Source organism: Mesoplodon mirus (genome assembly GCF_964341445.2).
Source record: "Mesoplodon mirus genome assembly, chromosome: 6".
Classification (NCBI taxonomy): domain Eukaryota; kingdom Metazoa; phylum Chordata; class Mammalia; order Artiodactyla; family Ziphiidae; genus Mesoplodon; species Mesoplodon mirus.
Window position 1 is genome coordinate 129,341,176 of NC_138982.1, and position 15,923 is coordinate 129,357,098.

The following is a 15,923-nucleotide window of genomic DNA, read 5'->3' on the forward strand; positions in this document are numbered from 1 at the left end:
TCATGATGACCTGTATCAAAATTTTCAACACTTTTTATCTGGGTTGATTCACTTATTGCAGAAATTTTCACATTTATGATTAGTTAAAACTGAGACTTCAGTTGTACTTCTTTGATTCTAAATCTGTTTAATCCTATTAAACACTGCAAATGTCAGTGAAATTCTGTAACATAAAGACACCTAACAGCCCTCTGATGTGTGCTCTGAAGACATGTTTGGCTCCCTGCCCGCTCTCTGTGCTGACCCTGCAGTATGGAAAGATAGACATCATGGGGCTTTGGTAATTAGAGGAAACCACCAGAGCCAAACATCATAAGAAAATTCTTCTACCAAACCATGAGACACGGGAGTAGCAAAAGATTTACTTTGTGCCAACTTGCTCTATGGTTGAGCACAGCCCTGCAAAACAACAGCAAGAAGACAAAATGCCCAATTTTCTATCTCAGCCCAGGCACTCTCTGTGATCGTTTGTAATTTAGAAGTCACTTAGACCTTTGTTGCACCTGTTTTTCATGTGCCAAAGACTGACGATTTTAACACTTACCTTCCTGGGTTCTTATAAAGATTAAGAGTTTAAATATGTATGAAGTGCCTGGTGCACAGTAAATAAATAATATATTACTATTATTATTATTATTATTATTATTATTATTATTATTATTATTATTATCTCACTGCAGCAGTTGCGGATTTAGTTTTAACTCTCTCATGTCCATTTATATTTTGGCTCAGAATGTGTCTCTGACTGTCCTGAAAGGAGGTTTTGAAAGAACATCACAAGGTTGTGAAGAATAAAGATATTTAAAACATTCCAGGTGCTAAATTTGGAGAAAAGCCTGATGCAAAGTGGAAATTCCAAAAGGGTTTAGAGAGAAGTATCTTCTAATGGTCATTATTACTTCTGATGTCTGAGTGAACGGTAAAGAGGAATTAAAAAAAAAAAACAACTTTATTTTTTCCATTCATGTCTTCTTGTGTTTATATTCCCTGATGGTGTTGAAGTCATTTGTGTGCTTGTTTTTTTGTCCCTCTGCCACGTGCTAGACTGCCATCGTAGAGTATAGGGACCATCACCCCCATCTACACATACCGCCAGAGCCTAGCACATCAGACCTTATAGTCTCTCGACAAACATTTGCTTTAATTTATTTCAATTAAGTTAATCTCCTTTAATCCCACAGGGTTTAAGGAGAAATAAAGCACAAACTATTTAGTTTCTGTTTCTTTTCTATAATCTTGATCTGAGTTCAAGGTAAAGAGAAATAATTGTAGTTTATGAAAGCAATCATGACCATCTATAACTCAGTCTAGTAGAAACTTCTAGAATCCCATCTCCAGAAGAGAATATAAATGGTGACAATATGGTACAGGTTGTTGGTACTTGAGGAAAGACTCCATGACACTTATCTTTCCCATCACATGATATAATATATGGGCCCTTTAGGGTTAGTGGACATAATATTCACATTTCCAGTTTCTTGGTGGTTCCTGGAAGAACTTAGGTACATAGTACACAGCAATTCATAATTTGGAATGTGGTCAGCCTAGGTAGTTGCCTGGTGTTTCTGGTTCTGGGCTTTGTTTGTTTGTTCTGTTCTGAAAAGTCCTTATCACACAACAAAAAGCTAAGCTAAAGAGATTAAACAAAAAATGAAAACCACAACTTTTTGTTTCTTTAAAAGAAGCCATCCAAATCCACAGAATGTGACCTTATTTGGAATTCAGGCTGTTGCAGATTTAGTTAAGATGAGGTCATACAGCATTAGGGTGGGTCCTAAATTCACTGACTGGTGTCCTTATAAGACACAGATACGAAAAGAACCAACACACAGGGGGAAGATGGTCATATGAAGATGGAGGAGATTGAGCAGAGATTGGACTGATTCAGCCGCTATAAACCAAGGAAAGCCAGGGATTGTGGACAACTACCAGAAGCTAGGAAGAGACAAGAAAGGACTCTACCCTAGTGCTTTTAGAGAGCATGTGACCCAGCTGACACTAATTTTGAACTTCTATCCTTCAGGATGTGAGAAAATTAATTTCTGAGCCAAATGTTTTGACCCCAAAATAAAGTAATTAAAAAACTGAAAACAGACATTTATTGTCTGTTATTTAAAACAGACGTTTCTTCAAAGGAGGTCACTAGTATTATGGTAGAAGTGAAGAGAACACAAAGTATGCTTTAAGGCAGAAAATAAAATGGATAGATTTGAAAAGGGAATTCAGTAAAGGCTCAGATCTACCATGAAAAAAATTTTCACTTATGTTGCCCAGAGGTATAAGAAAAGGAAATAGTTGGGACAGTGACTCCAAATGGTTTAAGCAATGCAGTTTACTCACCAGTGAGATAAATATTTGGAAAAATCTGCAAGATGGTGAAATGTATTAGGTACAAAAAGCACACAGCTGTGGGTCTCCATTAAAATAAGGTTGAAGAGAAAGTCAAAAGCACAAACAGAGCTACAAATGGTGAAGGCAAGACAGTGGCAATTGGACTAAGCATGCCTAGAGTAAATGTTGGTTTGAAACTTCCTGAAGCATTTTATTTTTTGACACTTGTGAAATCAACAAATGCATTATCTGACTCATTGCTCCAGAAGTGTTCTCTTGAAGTGGAGAAACTCATAGTGGAGAAATAGCATGTTCAATAAAGGAAATTTCTTCTTAAATATTCATTCATCCATGAGATGGATAGGAAAACACAAGGATTTAAGGAGGCCAAGGATAAACTGACTCATCTACTTTTGTGGCAAAGTAGCATATTTTGGGATTAAGACTCACTTGTTTTCCTGTTCTGTCATTTCCCAACATTAAGGGACTTGAATAAGAACTGCCTTAATGTTTATTGACATTCCATTAAAAACAGTATAAAGCATGGTCAAATTCTTTTATTTTTTTCTTTCAAAAATGTCCACAAGTACTTTGTGCTAAGATGGCATTTTAAAATGCGTGGCTTCTCAATGTTTTCTTGGCATATCTATAGAGTAGAATACTTTGTCTATACTTTCTTTTTCTTCATGTTTTTGTTGAAAAAAGGGGAAAAAAATTTCCATCCTCTAGAAAGCAGTGAATCTCAAAAATTTTGGGGTCCCTTTGTCCCTTTAAAAATGATTGACGACCCTCAAACTTTGATTTATGTAGGGTTCTCAGTATATGATTATATCTACTGATAGTTACCATAATAGAAAAGAGAATTGAAAAAAAATAAATATTTGTTGATTCATTTGTAATAATAATAAACTTATTACATGCTAACGTAGGTAATATATTTTTTAGAAATTAGAAATCTTGAAAATAAAAAAATGTATTTTTAAAGTATAAAACTATTTTAATTACTTTCATTGTTCTGGGTCTAGGTCTTCATTTATACATGTGACAGAATGACAACACAGAAGGGCAATGTCATTGGAAAAAAAAAGTTTAATTTACTCATAGTTCCTTAGAAATGACAGGCACAACTTGCATCACAGGACCACTGGAGGAACACCAGGTTTTAGTCAGGAAGCAGAAACAGGAGTTGGGGAGGGCCTAGGCTATGACCTTTCTCGGGGTTTTTACAGGAAGGAGGCAAGGCAGTGCAGGGTCAACAGTTTAGGAATATCTAGTTTGCTTAATTTCAGTGAGCTTTGAGCTATAGGTGTGGGCTTCAGTTGCCTGGCTTTAGTCTCCAGGGATGATTAAGGCAGAGGGAATTGTCAGCTGTAGTACAAAGACCAGATAGAGGATCTTCTGTTGTGTGAAGGCCACATGATAGAGGAGGTGTGGTTTTGCGTTGGTTGGTTTGCATATCAACGGTATGCTCCCCAGCTGAATCCCTGAATCACCTTCTACCTCTAAGAATCTGCTTGCCCTGGGAGGTGTAGTCTCTCCCCAGTCAGAAAGGTTTGTTTAAGATGTCAAAACATCATAATATACAGAAAAAAAAATATATATATATATATACAAAAAATACATCCATAAACTCTGCATACAGTTGAAGATAGTAATTTGGAAGAAGGTATTGAATTCATCAAGGTGCATCTGTCTTAGTTTGTTCAGCTGGCTTTATAGAATACTAAACAACAATCATTCATTTCTCACAATTCTGGTGGCTGTGTGTTTAAAATCAGGGTCCGGCATGGTCAAGTGAGCCCAAGAAAGACTCAGTCACATTAAATAACATTCTGAAGGTCACACATAGCTAATAAAGGGGCAGAGTTTTTTTGAACTGAGTTTATTTTATTCCAAATTTTGTAGTTCTAACCATTATATTATACTCTACCATATGAAGTGGCTTAGTTTAAAAAAAAAAAAACCTGTTCCTTCCTAAGTTCTAGATAGAAGCTTGTTAAATAAATACCTTTCTAAACGTTAAATTTTAATGATATATTCAAAAATATTCATTGACTTTTTTTTTTTCTTTTTGCTGCTCAGTCTGTGGTCAGATGGGCCACAGACTTCTTATTGTATTCACACAAGGTGCAAGCGAGCTCTGTGGGGTCTTTTATAAGAGCTCTAAACCCATTCATTAGGGTTTCACCTTAATGACCTAAACCACTCCCAAAGGCCCCACCTCCTAATGCCATCACATTGGGTATTAGACTTCAATATGTGAATTTTGGGAGGACACATTCATTCAGACCATAGTAACCTCATATAGAGACAAAAGGGCAGGCAAAAGATGTGGGTATTAATCAGGGAGGATCCAACAGACTCAGTGAACAGAGAGGATGGTTGAGAAGTATATAAGAGGAAAATATTTGATGTTTCCAGAATTCATTAGATCAAGAGTTTACTCTGAGTATCAAAATGAATTAATAAAAATAATTTCTATTTGACTTATTACTCTGAATCTTCCTAACATAAAGGATTATATAGTAAAGGTTACCAGAGTGAGGGGAAACCGAGATAAATATTTAGCAGACTTTTGGTCAGCAAAAAATAGGTAACAGAAATCAGTGGGTTAAGATCTTAAAAAGACTGAAGGGAAAACATTTTAAGTCTAGAATTTTATACCCAGCCATATTATTTTCTAAGAATGAGGGCAAAATAGAGATCAGAAAAATTTTTCCAAGACTACGAAATTTTGCCATCATCCAATAGGCCCCTATATAGGAATGGTTAAAGTATAAAAATTAGCAAGAAGAAAGGTCAGCACAGAGGAGAAGCATAGAATACAAGATAAAATGATAAATGCAAAATTGACATAATATGTTGATTAATATACTGAATTTTGACATAATGGCAAAAACAGCACATTTTGTATGATTTTTCTTAAAGCATTTATCTAAAATAATAAAAATGGTGGAGTTTATTACAAACTTTAATAAAGGAACCAAACTGAAAGAACTCTCAAGTGACTAAAGATGGGACAATTTCAGCAACAAAATAAATGAAGTATTATTGGATTATAACCCAAAGTATATAACAAATATCCATGAAATCATGTGGATACAAATATACTATTGAAAAAGTAAAAAGAATAGAGACAAATTTCCTACATGATATGTCAATACAGTGCCCCTTACTTAGATGGAGCTTAGCTCTCCAGACCCTTGAGTATTGGTTACACTTAGTGATTTGTGTCCAATGAGTAGAATATGGAAAGGGGAGAGAACACCTACAGAACACCTACAAACTCTACCGTGCCAGGTGATCCAAGTCAATAATCTCAGTGATAAGTATTGTTGATAGTAAGTATCCTTGATATGATGTGATGAGAATGATACTTCGTCTTTCATCCCTATAGTCTTTCTTCCAAAAACCTATAACCTCAGTGTAACCATTAGAAAAACACATTGAGAAAGTGGAGGGACTAATGTTGCTAAGAGCATAGAAAGGAAAAGAAAGAAAGGGGAATTGTAAAAAAGCCTAGAAAGGCTTTTTAGTGAAACATAAATGTAAATATAGAAAAGAAAAAAGAAGAAGAAGACGAAGGCTGATTCAGGCTCAATTGGAGGGACAGGTAGAACTAGTGAGCTTGTAAAGCTTTAACAGTGAAGCAATAGGAGACAGAAAATGGTCAAGAAATGTGTGGCAATATCCAAACAGGATTTAACTTTAATGTTAAGAAAAGAAAATTGCCCTGGCCAAGCTGAGTGGAAAGACAAAATGAACAGATTTTGTGAATGGTAATAGTGTTTTATTGAGGAAACCGAATTAAAGTTTGAGTGCCTATCCATGGGACAGAACTCAGACTAAGTAGGTAGGACAGGGATTTCTAGTATGGTTCATACATGGAGCTAAGGGGAAATAACGCCATTTTTAATTTTTTAGAGTAATCCACAATGTTGTAAAGAAGAAGAGCCTAGGTATAGAGTCACCATAGGGAGCCCCAGGTCCCAGAATCCAGTTTCCTCTAAAGAAGAAGCTTAGAAGAGATGCTTTGACCAGATAGGGGTGTGGTGAGAGAATTCCTAGAAAGTACTACAGGGCAGAGCTGAGGGCTATTTTGCATCAAAGAGATCACTCTTTCCCTAAGTTTTCTCTTGCTCTAATACTTTCAATGAAGCACTTGTCTTAACTACAGGTGGTTTCTCACTTACAGCAATTTGACTTATAATGAGTCACATGCTCAGCACTCTGCCAGTTACTCAGAGCCCTGGCAGAAGGCTACACACAGCTACATCATTGGCACTGTCTGCTTTCTGACCTGCATCAATACGTAAGACCCTATGGCCTGGGTCCTTGACCTCAGATGGCCTCCTGATAACCTCTACAGCTCCCTCTGCCTGCGTTCTCTTTGGCTCTTGGTCTCAAACACTCTGTCAGTAATCAATGACAATAAGGTAGGATCCAATATGTAAAACTTTTCTCTCTACCTTCGAGTACAGGTTCCTTCATTTGGTATCAGTTGATACCAATACCAAATATTTACTGAGCACTTACTACAGGACAGTCACTATAGTAGTCACTTTGGCTAGATGAGTGTAATTAATCAAGAAATCTATGACAAGGACACTATAAATTGTATTTGCTTATAGGTGTATTAAGGTTTAAAAATGATGTGTAACTTGGACAAAGCCAGAGCTGGTACATGGCAGAGCTGGAACAAATCCAAGTTTCCTGACTCTAAATCTTATTTACTTATTGTACATATATTTTCCCTCCTCAGGAGGACCTTAGTTGTTCACTTTTACCCTTAAAATATTTCTACCAGTTATATACTTAGTAGAGACTAAGTATTTTTGTGAGTCTAGTTACTGTATTGTTCACATATACTGACTCTATACACTGTTAATACTATACTGTTCACTGCATACTTTTATGATTTAATGACAAGTAATTACTTTTAATAGAGAAATGGATAATTTTAAAAAAAATTGAGCCTCAGTTTGCTGATTAAGAAATATCCCCTTATTAACATTGTATCTGAAGGAAAACCAAAGTTAAATGGAATCATTTAATTTATAGCCCAAGTGATGACCTATAAATTAAAGGACTGTCTTATATTGGTCTAGGAAAAAAACAGAGTAGAAGACAAAGTTTTTGAAAGAGAAATTTCATCTTTTTTTTTTTTTTTTTTTTTTTTCCCAGTATGCAGGCCTCTCACTGTTGTGGCCTCTCCCATTGCGGAGCACAGGCTCCAGATGCTCAACCTCAGCGGCCATGGCTCACGGGCCCAGCCGCTCCATGGCATGTGGGATCTTCCCAGACGAGGGCACTAACCCATGTCCCCTGCATCGGCAGGCGGACTCTCAACCACTGTGCCACCAGGGAAGCCCTCATCTTCATTTTTGATTCTTGGATATAGATAGTGTGAAGTTAACCTAAGATCAGAGATTCAGAAATCTAGCCATTTCCTTGTACCTTGTGGTTGTCCTTATCAAGGATAGCTCTTGTTGGTGATTCTGATGTTTCATTATTCAGAGGCGTGAATGGACTGTCTTCTGAGATCAGCTTGCTGTCTACCAAAAGAGCCTCAGAGAAAACAAGCCTTGGTGAATTTTCATGGTCTAAAATTGCATCATTAAATTTGCAGATAAGAAACTGGGTCTTTCATGTCCCTAGCTCACCCGCTTTTCCGGGCTGACAATCCTCCTTGAGATGTATAATACTTTTCTTGGCATTTTAAATTTACTGATAAAACCAGTGGCTCCTCTAGTCCTGGAAAACATTTCAATCCCTCTCATCATGTGTTGAGTCTAATAACGGGCCCAGCAGAGAGTCATCTCGTACTGTCTACAGTAGTAAGTTTTAATATGTACAAACATAGAAATGTATGTACTCCCCCTTCTCCATACTACTTATTTCTTTTATAGAACACTTAAAAAGTTTTCTAAAATAGAATAAAATACAAACAATTATTCTTCATGAAGATTTATTAGTAAACTATATGAATTATGTAACATTTAAAAATGTTGAGAAATACATGATAAAATTAGTACCCAGAACATCTTAATTGTAAGGCGTTTATAATTTTGTGTATTTTATTCCAGCATTTAATTTTGTAATTTTATCAATTGTCTTTTTATCATATAGATTTTTTTAAATGCTAAAAAGCTTAGAGTTAAAAAAATAATATTCTTATGCCTCCAGACCCAGTAGTTCTACTCCCCAGAAGCAACTATTTCAAAATGTTTACCTGTTTCTTTTGATATTTACTTCCATATTTCTAGGTGGTATGTTAATAATGTTCTTCTTAATTATTTTTAAATTGAAGTAGTGTTGTTTTACAATGTTGTGTTAGTTTCAGGCGTATCTCAAAGTGATTCAGCTACACATATACATACATATATATGTTTATGTGTGTGTGTGTGTGTGTGTGTGTGTGTATTCTTTTTCATATTCTTTTCCATTATGGTTTGACTCATCATCCAATAACTTCTTACAGTGGCTAGAGATTGATCTCCTACATAGCCCTCCCATCCACTTCTTCTCCCTACATTCAACCAACAGAGTTAAACAAAATCTTAGGTGAACTCAGTAGTTTGTGAAAGTCCTATTTTCTCAATACATAGGAAGCAAGGTTGTTGGCTGAGAGTGAAGAAAGGGAGGGAGATGTTGGAGATTTTAGGAGAGTGGAGAATATGAGACAGTATGGCCTAAGAGAGTAGGAGAATAAGTTGGTTAATCATTTCATTTTAGTGTGTTCTTGTGAAGGTATAGGATAGAATGTAAGAACATGTGACCTATCTTGCATGCTTAAAGAACAACAAAAATCATTTTTAAATGATTTTAAAATGTATCAAAAAATGAATTTTTGTTTAGCTTAAATTTTATGGTAAATTGCATATCTTGGCTAAAAATAAATAAATGCATTATGAATTCCAAAGTTGTGGCATTTCTAGTTGAAGTGAGCATGTTCACCTTTACTTATCATTTAAATTAACTAAAGGCAGACTAAGTATGCTAAAGTTTGATTATAGTAGAATAATTGTATTGATATTTTTCCTAAAGGACTAGGTCTGGGTGAAACCCACCAAAAATATAAGTGTTTTGATTATTTAGGGATTTGAAGTAGCCTGTTTATGAGGTAGCTTGCTGTGCTAGGAATAGCTTGGTCTTGGGGTTGAAGAATCACGTGTTTCGTTTGAATCTCAACTCTGCCAGGTAAATTTCCTCATCTGTTAAAATGTCCAAAATAATATTTTTTTCTCATCTATTAAAATAAGAAAATTACCAGTTTTCATATCTATTACAATAACAGTTCCCTTTTAGCAATGTTGAGTGTAGTAGGAGTCATTTTTATATAGTACCAGGTACTTTGGAGGACTTTAATAATTAGAAATTGCTCTGCCTCAGAATTACAGAATATACATTCTATGGAATATCCCCCTGGAGGATATGCTGAAATTTAAACTCTGCTCAGGGTCAGGATAGGACCATTTTTACATCCATGAAAATAAATCACTCACAGAGCAAGAAGGATGCCAAATACCATGTATGTAATTCTTGCTACAGAAAGCCTATTCATTATTTCAGTTTATCTTCTTTTGAACCAAGTCATCACACATATGAGGTGTTTGCATGTGGTCATTTCTTTCATTGATCTGTGATGCATTGGACATTTATAGATAATTGATATAAAAGAATCACCATGCCCATGAACTAAAAATGATGACAGCTTTCATGCAAAAAAGGAAAATATTCGGGCTTCCCTGGTGGTGCAGTGGTTGAGAGTCCGCCTGCCAATGCAGGGAACACGGGTTCGTGCCCCGGTCTGGGAAGATCCCACATGTCGCGGAGTGTCTGGGCCCGTGAGCCATGGCTGCTGAGCCTGTGCGTCTGGAGCCTGTGCTCTGCAATGGGAGAGGCCACAACAGTGAGAGACCCGTGTAAAGCAAAAAAAAAAAAAAAAAAAAAAAAAAAACCCAAAAAACAAAAAAAGAAAAATATTCATTTTTTATAGTATACTGCCTTTTTGTAATCCTGTACAATTACATCACGGGTGGGGATAGAAAGAGAAATATTCTGCCTTATTTCCTAAACTGATATATATATTTTAACATCTTTATTGGAGTATAATTTCTTTACATTGTTGTGTTAGTTTCTGCTGTATAACAAAGTGAATCAGCTCTACATATGCATATATCCCCATATGCCCTCCCTCTTGCATCTCCCTCCTACCCTCCCTATCCCACCCCTCTATGTGGTCACAAAACACTGAGCTGATCTCCCTGTGCTATGCAGCTGATTTTAAAAAAATGTGGAGGCCTCCCTGGTGGTGCAGTGGTTAAGAATCCGCCTGCCAATGCAGGGGACACGGGTTTGAGCCCTTGTCTGGGAAGCTCCCACATGTTGCGGAGCAACTAAGCCCGTGTGCCACAACTACTAAGCCTGCCCTCTAGAGCCCACAAGCCACAACTACTGAAGCCCACGTGCCCTAGAGCCCATGTTCCGCAACAAGAGAAGCCACCACAATAAGAAACCCGCGCACCACAACGAAGAGTAGCTCCTGCTCTTCTTCGCAACTAGAGAAAACCCACGCACAGCAGCGAAGATCCAACACAGCCAAAAATAAGTAAAATAAAATAAATTTTAAAAAAATGTGTTTGGACAGCATATAAATGTAATAAGTATCTCACTGTACATAAAGATATCAAGGTTTGTCCTATATAAAAATTACTAAATTAGAAATGCAGTTTCGTTAAACTTCAAGGTTAAGTTGGAGCCTGGAATTTTAATGAAGTGCAACAGATACTGAGTGTGCCTCATTATCTTGTAAACGTATTGGACTGCACATGTCAATAAACCATTGTTTATTTATTTATTTATTATTTATTGTTGTTATACAGTGATAAAGTCTCCAAAAAATGCATCTAGGGGAGGAATTGCTTATGGTATGTCATTATATTTAAAGCCAAAACATTTCAACGTCAATCAATCATTAAAATGTTATCCAGTTTATTTGTGCTCCAGGAGATAGACTTTCTTCTTGACAGCTGATTTATCCCTCGTTTTAACAACTCTTCATATACTTCCCTTCCACATTCACTACATCCTCTGTCTAAACTACAACCTCTTCACCTACTATCTCTCCTTTCCACCCTGTCAACCCACACAAAAAAGCAAACAAAATAAAACAAACAAATATAAAACATTAAACACTCCCAGAGTGACTTGTTTCCTTCCTCACCCTTTTTGTACTGCATGACCTTCTTAAGGTCCTGGAATCACCCCAAACTGAACATCATTAACCCAGAGCATGGACAAAGTAGGTGGACAGTAAATATTTATTAAGTGAATGAATGAATTGTGTCAACAGCCCCACAAATTCCCCCTATTATTCTGTTTTCGGCTAATAGCATTGGCATCCATTCATCTGTTGCAGAAAACAAAAACAACAGCAACAACAACAACAGCAACAAAACACAAGGATTCATCTTCATTCCTGACATCTATTTGGTCAGCAAGTCCTGGCAATTTGATCTCAAAAATAACTCTAAATTCAGCTACTCTTTTCTGTCACTTTTGTTATATTATCTCACCTGGGATGTTAGGGTGAGACTGATCTCACCTTTGTCTGACCCCATCCTAGTTTCTTTTCTACATATCTTCTAGGGTGAAAACATAAAAGCATATATTAAAAACCATAGTTCATGAATCCCTATTGACTTATTGCATTAAATATCTTGAGAGTTTCCCCTTTCTTATATGAATAAGTCCGAAATTTTCAGTACCACATAAAAATCCATCACAACAAGGCCCCAGATTATCTCTTCACTTCACTACTAGCTGTTCTTTCATTCATCCCATATTGCAGTCAAACAGGATTCCCCTCTTTTTTAAACGCCCCTTACTCTTTCACTGACGCTGCACCTTTTTACTTCCAGTTCCTGCCAGTTTAATAAATGTCTTTCTCTTATTTATCTGGATAAGATGCATTTAACCTGCAATTACAGCTGAAAAATTTTGTGATATGTGCTTGACTCAAGGAGAAACAAGTCTTTCCTCTTCTGTGCACCCACAGTTATTTCAAGGGGTTGTAGTTACTCTTGACATTCCTCTGGCCCCCATGATACTGTTCATCTCTGTGGAAGAATCCACATCCTACTCTTCTTGTACTTGTGTTAGTTGCCTGTGGCTGCTTTAACAAATGATCAAAAACTTGGTGGCTTAAAGCAACAGAAAGTTGTTTTCTCATAGTTCTGAAGGCCAGAAGTCCAAAATGAGTATCACTAGATCAAAATCAAAGTGTTGGTAGGGCTGCACTTCCTCTGGAGGCTTAAGGGAAGAATATGTATGTTTCTTGCCTCTTCCAGCCTCTGATGGTTGTCAATATTTCTTGCCTTGTAGCCACTTCACTGCAATCTCTTGGTCACCTTACCTTCTCCTATTCTGTTTGTGCCAAATCTCTGTCACTCTCTTATAAGGATACATGTGATGGGGCTTAGGGTCCAATCCAGGATAATCTCTTCATCTCAAAATTCTTAACTTAATCACACCTGACAATAACTTAAAAAAAAAAAAAAACAGTGGCTTTTGGAAACCACTATTCAATTCACTACAGTCTACTATGACCCCCAAAGTTTCATGTCCATCCAACACACAAAACACACTCACACCATCCCAATATTTCCAAAAGTCTCAACCCATATAACATCAACTCAAATCTCATCCCCTAAATTATCTAAATCAGGAATATATAAGACTCTAAATATGATCTATCTTGAGGCAAAATCCTTCTCCATCTCTGGACCTGGGAAACTAGAAAACAAGTTATCTGTTCCCAAAATGTAAGGGTGGGGTAGACATAATCTAATAGTTATAGAAATTTCCATCCCAAAAGGGAGAAAATGGAAGGAGGAAATGGGTCATTGGTTTCACACAGTTTTGAAACCCGGCAGGACAAATGAGATTAGGTTTCAAGGCCTGAGAATAGTCCTTTGAGGATTAGAGGCTCTGGCTTCTGTGTCTATGGCTCCACCCTTTGGGCATATGGTTCCAGTCTCTGTGTCCATTGCTCTAGCCTCTACACACATGGCTCTGGCCTCTAGAATCAAGGCTCTAGTTTTGGAGTTACACTTCCTTTTCTTGAGTGGTGACACATGTTTGCATTTGAGTAATTTTTTAATCCTCTTTCCTGCTTCTAGGATTTTGGGAGTCTGACAACCCTCTTTCATTTTGTCCTGTCTGTTTCACTGTCAATGCAAGCTGACAGTTTTTTGCTGGTATAACTTTCTTTAAAACTGTTGTGGCTCTCTGGTGTATGTCATGAGGATTCACTCCATTAGGCAAAAGTGTTCTCCAAATACATTTCCTGTGTAATCCCATTTCTATTCCACCTTCTGCTGAGATGGCAAAGGAGATACATGAGTCACATGCATAATCTCTTCACCACCAGCAAAAAGTTGTCCAGCCACACTTTAGTCCTTCTCTCCAGAACACACTTACCTAACAGTGAATCTCCTAATTTTAGCATCTTTTGCAATCTGGTTGAGCTGAGAATATTCCCAGTTATCAAATACTGGTTCCTTTTTGTTTAATAGTTATTTTCTCAATTTACCTCTTTCCACTCATATTTTACGACAAGCAAAAAGAAGAAAACAAGTTGCATCTTCAACATTTTGCTTGAAATCTCGTCAACTAAATATCCAAGTTCATCGTTTACAAGTTCTGCTTTCCACACAACTATAGGCCATAATTCAGCTACATTTATTATTGTTATATAACAAGAAATGCCTTTTCTCCAGTTTTCAGTAACATTTTTCTCATTCCCTTCTGAGGTTTACCAGCAGTGCCTTTAAACATCTATATTTCTCCCAGCAATTTGTTTAAGTCAATCTAGGTTTTTCTATCATGTCTCAAATTTTTTTGACCTCCTACCCACTACCCAACTCCCAAGCCACTTCCACCTATTTACTTTATTTTTTACTGCATCACTACACTTCTTGGTATCAAAATCTGCATCAGTTAAGCTTCCACCAGAGAAACAGAATAACAAGCTATATATACAGTAAGATATTTACTGTAAGGAACTATTTTATGCAATTATGGGAGCTGGCTATGTCAATCCAGAATCCATAAGGCAGGCGTTCAGGAAGGGCAGGATGAAACTCTCAAGCACAGTCTGAAGCTGCAGTCCCCAGGAAGAATTTATTCTTCAGGAATGCCTCTTGTTTACTCTTGTTTACTTCTTCAACTGATTGAATCAGGCCCACCTAGATTATCAAGGATAATTGCCTTTGCTTAGAGTCAACTGATTATAAACTTTAATAATCAGTTACTAAAGGAGGTTATAAAAAAACCTTCACAGAAACACCTAGATCATTGTTTGATTGAATAACTGGGACTATAGTCTAGTCAAGTTTACACATAAAACTGACCATCACAGTACTCTAGAGTTAGGACAACTTCTAACATGTAGCAGGCTCTCATTTTACTTATGCTGAATAAACAAACAAATGCTGCCTCACTCTATGAGCTATATCTCTGCTCTACATGACTTTCTGTAGAGCTTGGATTCTATGGTTAGTTTCTTCATGTCATCACCAATATATTTCAGTCTCTATGACCATGCCATTTCCCAGTCTTGGATCAACCCCACTGCACAATTCTCTTGTTCCTAATCTTGGTTTACAGTCATGATGCCTTGCACACTGATACAGAAAATCTAGTTAAGATAGGTAAGTGACAACAGTGAGTCCCAAGTATTTAATAGATAGAAAGGCATGAAAATTTCAAACAGATTCATTTTATTTTTGCTCATCAAAAATATGTTTATTTGAATAATCCCATCTCAGTTTATTTGAAATTAGTCTATTTCTCCTATTAATTACTATTCCACATCTTTTCCACATCTTAACTTCCTCCCAAAATCATGAATCTGAGAAGTTAGCTAGTGATTGCCACTTCCTACACACAGTTTTCCAGGTTCTCCTAGAAAATTTCCAATAAATCAAACTGAAGTTAAATCCCTAAATTCCTCAAGATATGAACTATTCTTAAGTTAGTATTCTAAAATATTGCAAGTACTCCACCTAAGTTTACCACTCCCTCAAAGTTGAAATCCCCACTCTGCACTCTTCGAAATTACTTTCAAAATAAAAATAATGTATTATTCTCTTTTAGTTCTCCTACTTCTCATAAATTACCAAAAATTACCAATGGAGACTTGGTTTCTCTTCTGCAAGTTTGTTCAAGTCCCTGTAAACCAATTCACCAGGCCTAGAAATTGTAACACATTGAAAAGCTAATGGCCTTTGCTACTTTTTCACTAATTTGAGGCTTCAGTTTTTTTTTTCTTTTCCAAGGGCAATTTCTATTATTACAACAATTTCAATTCATAATACAAAATGGGTCAAAATTAAATGAGCTACTAAAAACTACTGGGTTAACCATCACTGCTGTTAGCATTTGCAAATTCACATATACATATATTAATCAAGATACAATGATTCAGTGATGATATACATCTGATATTCTACTGTTGTTACAAACTATATTATTCTGTGCAAGTATTCAAGGAAAAAGCAAATATTTAATTGAATCAATAATTATTT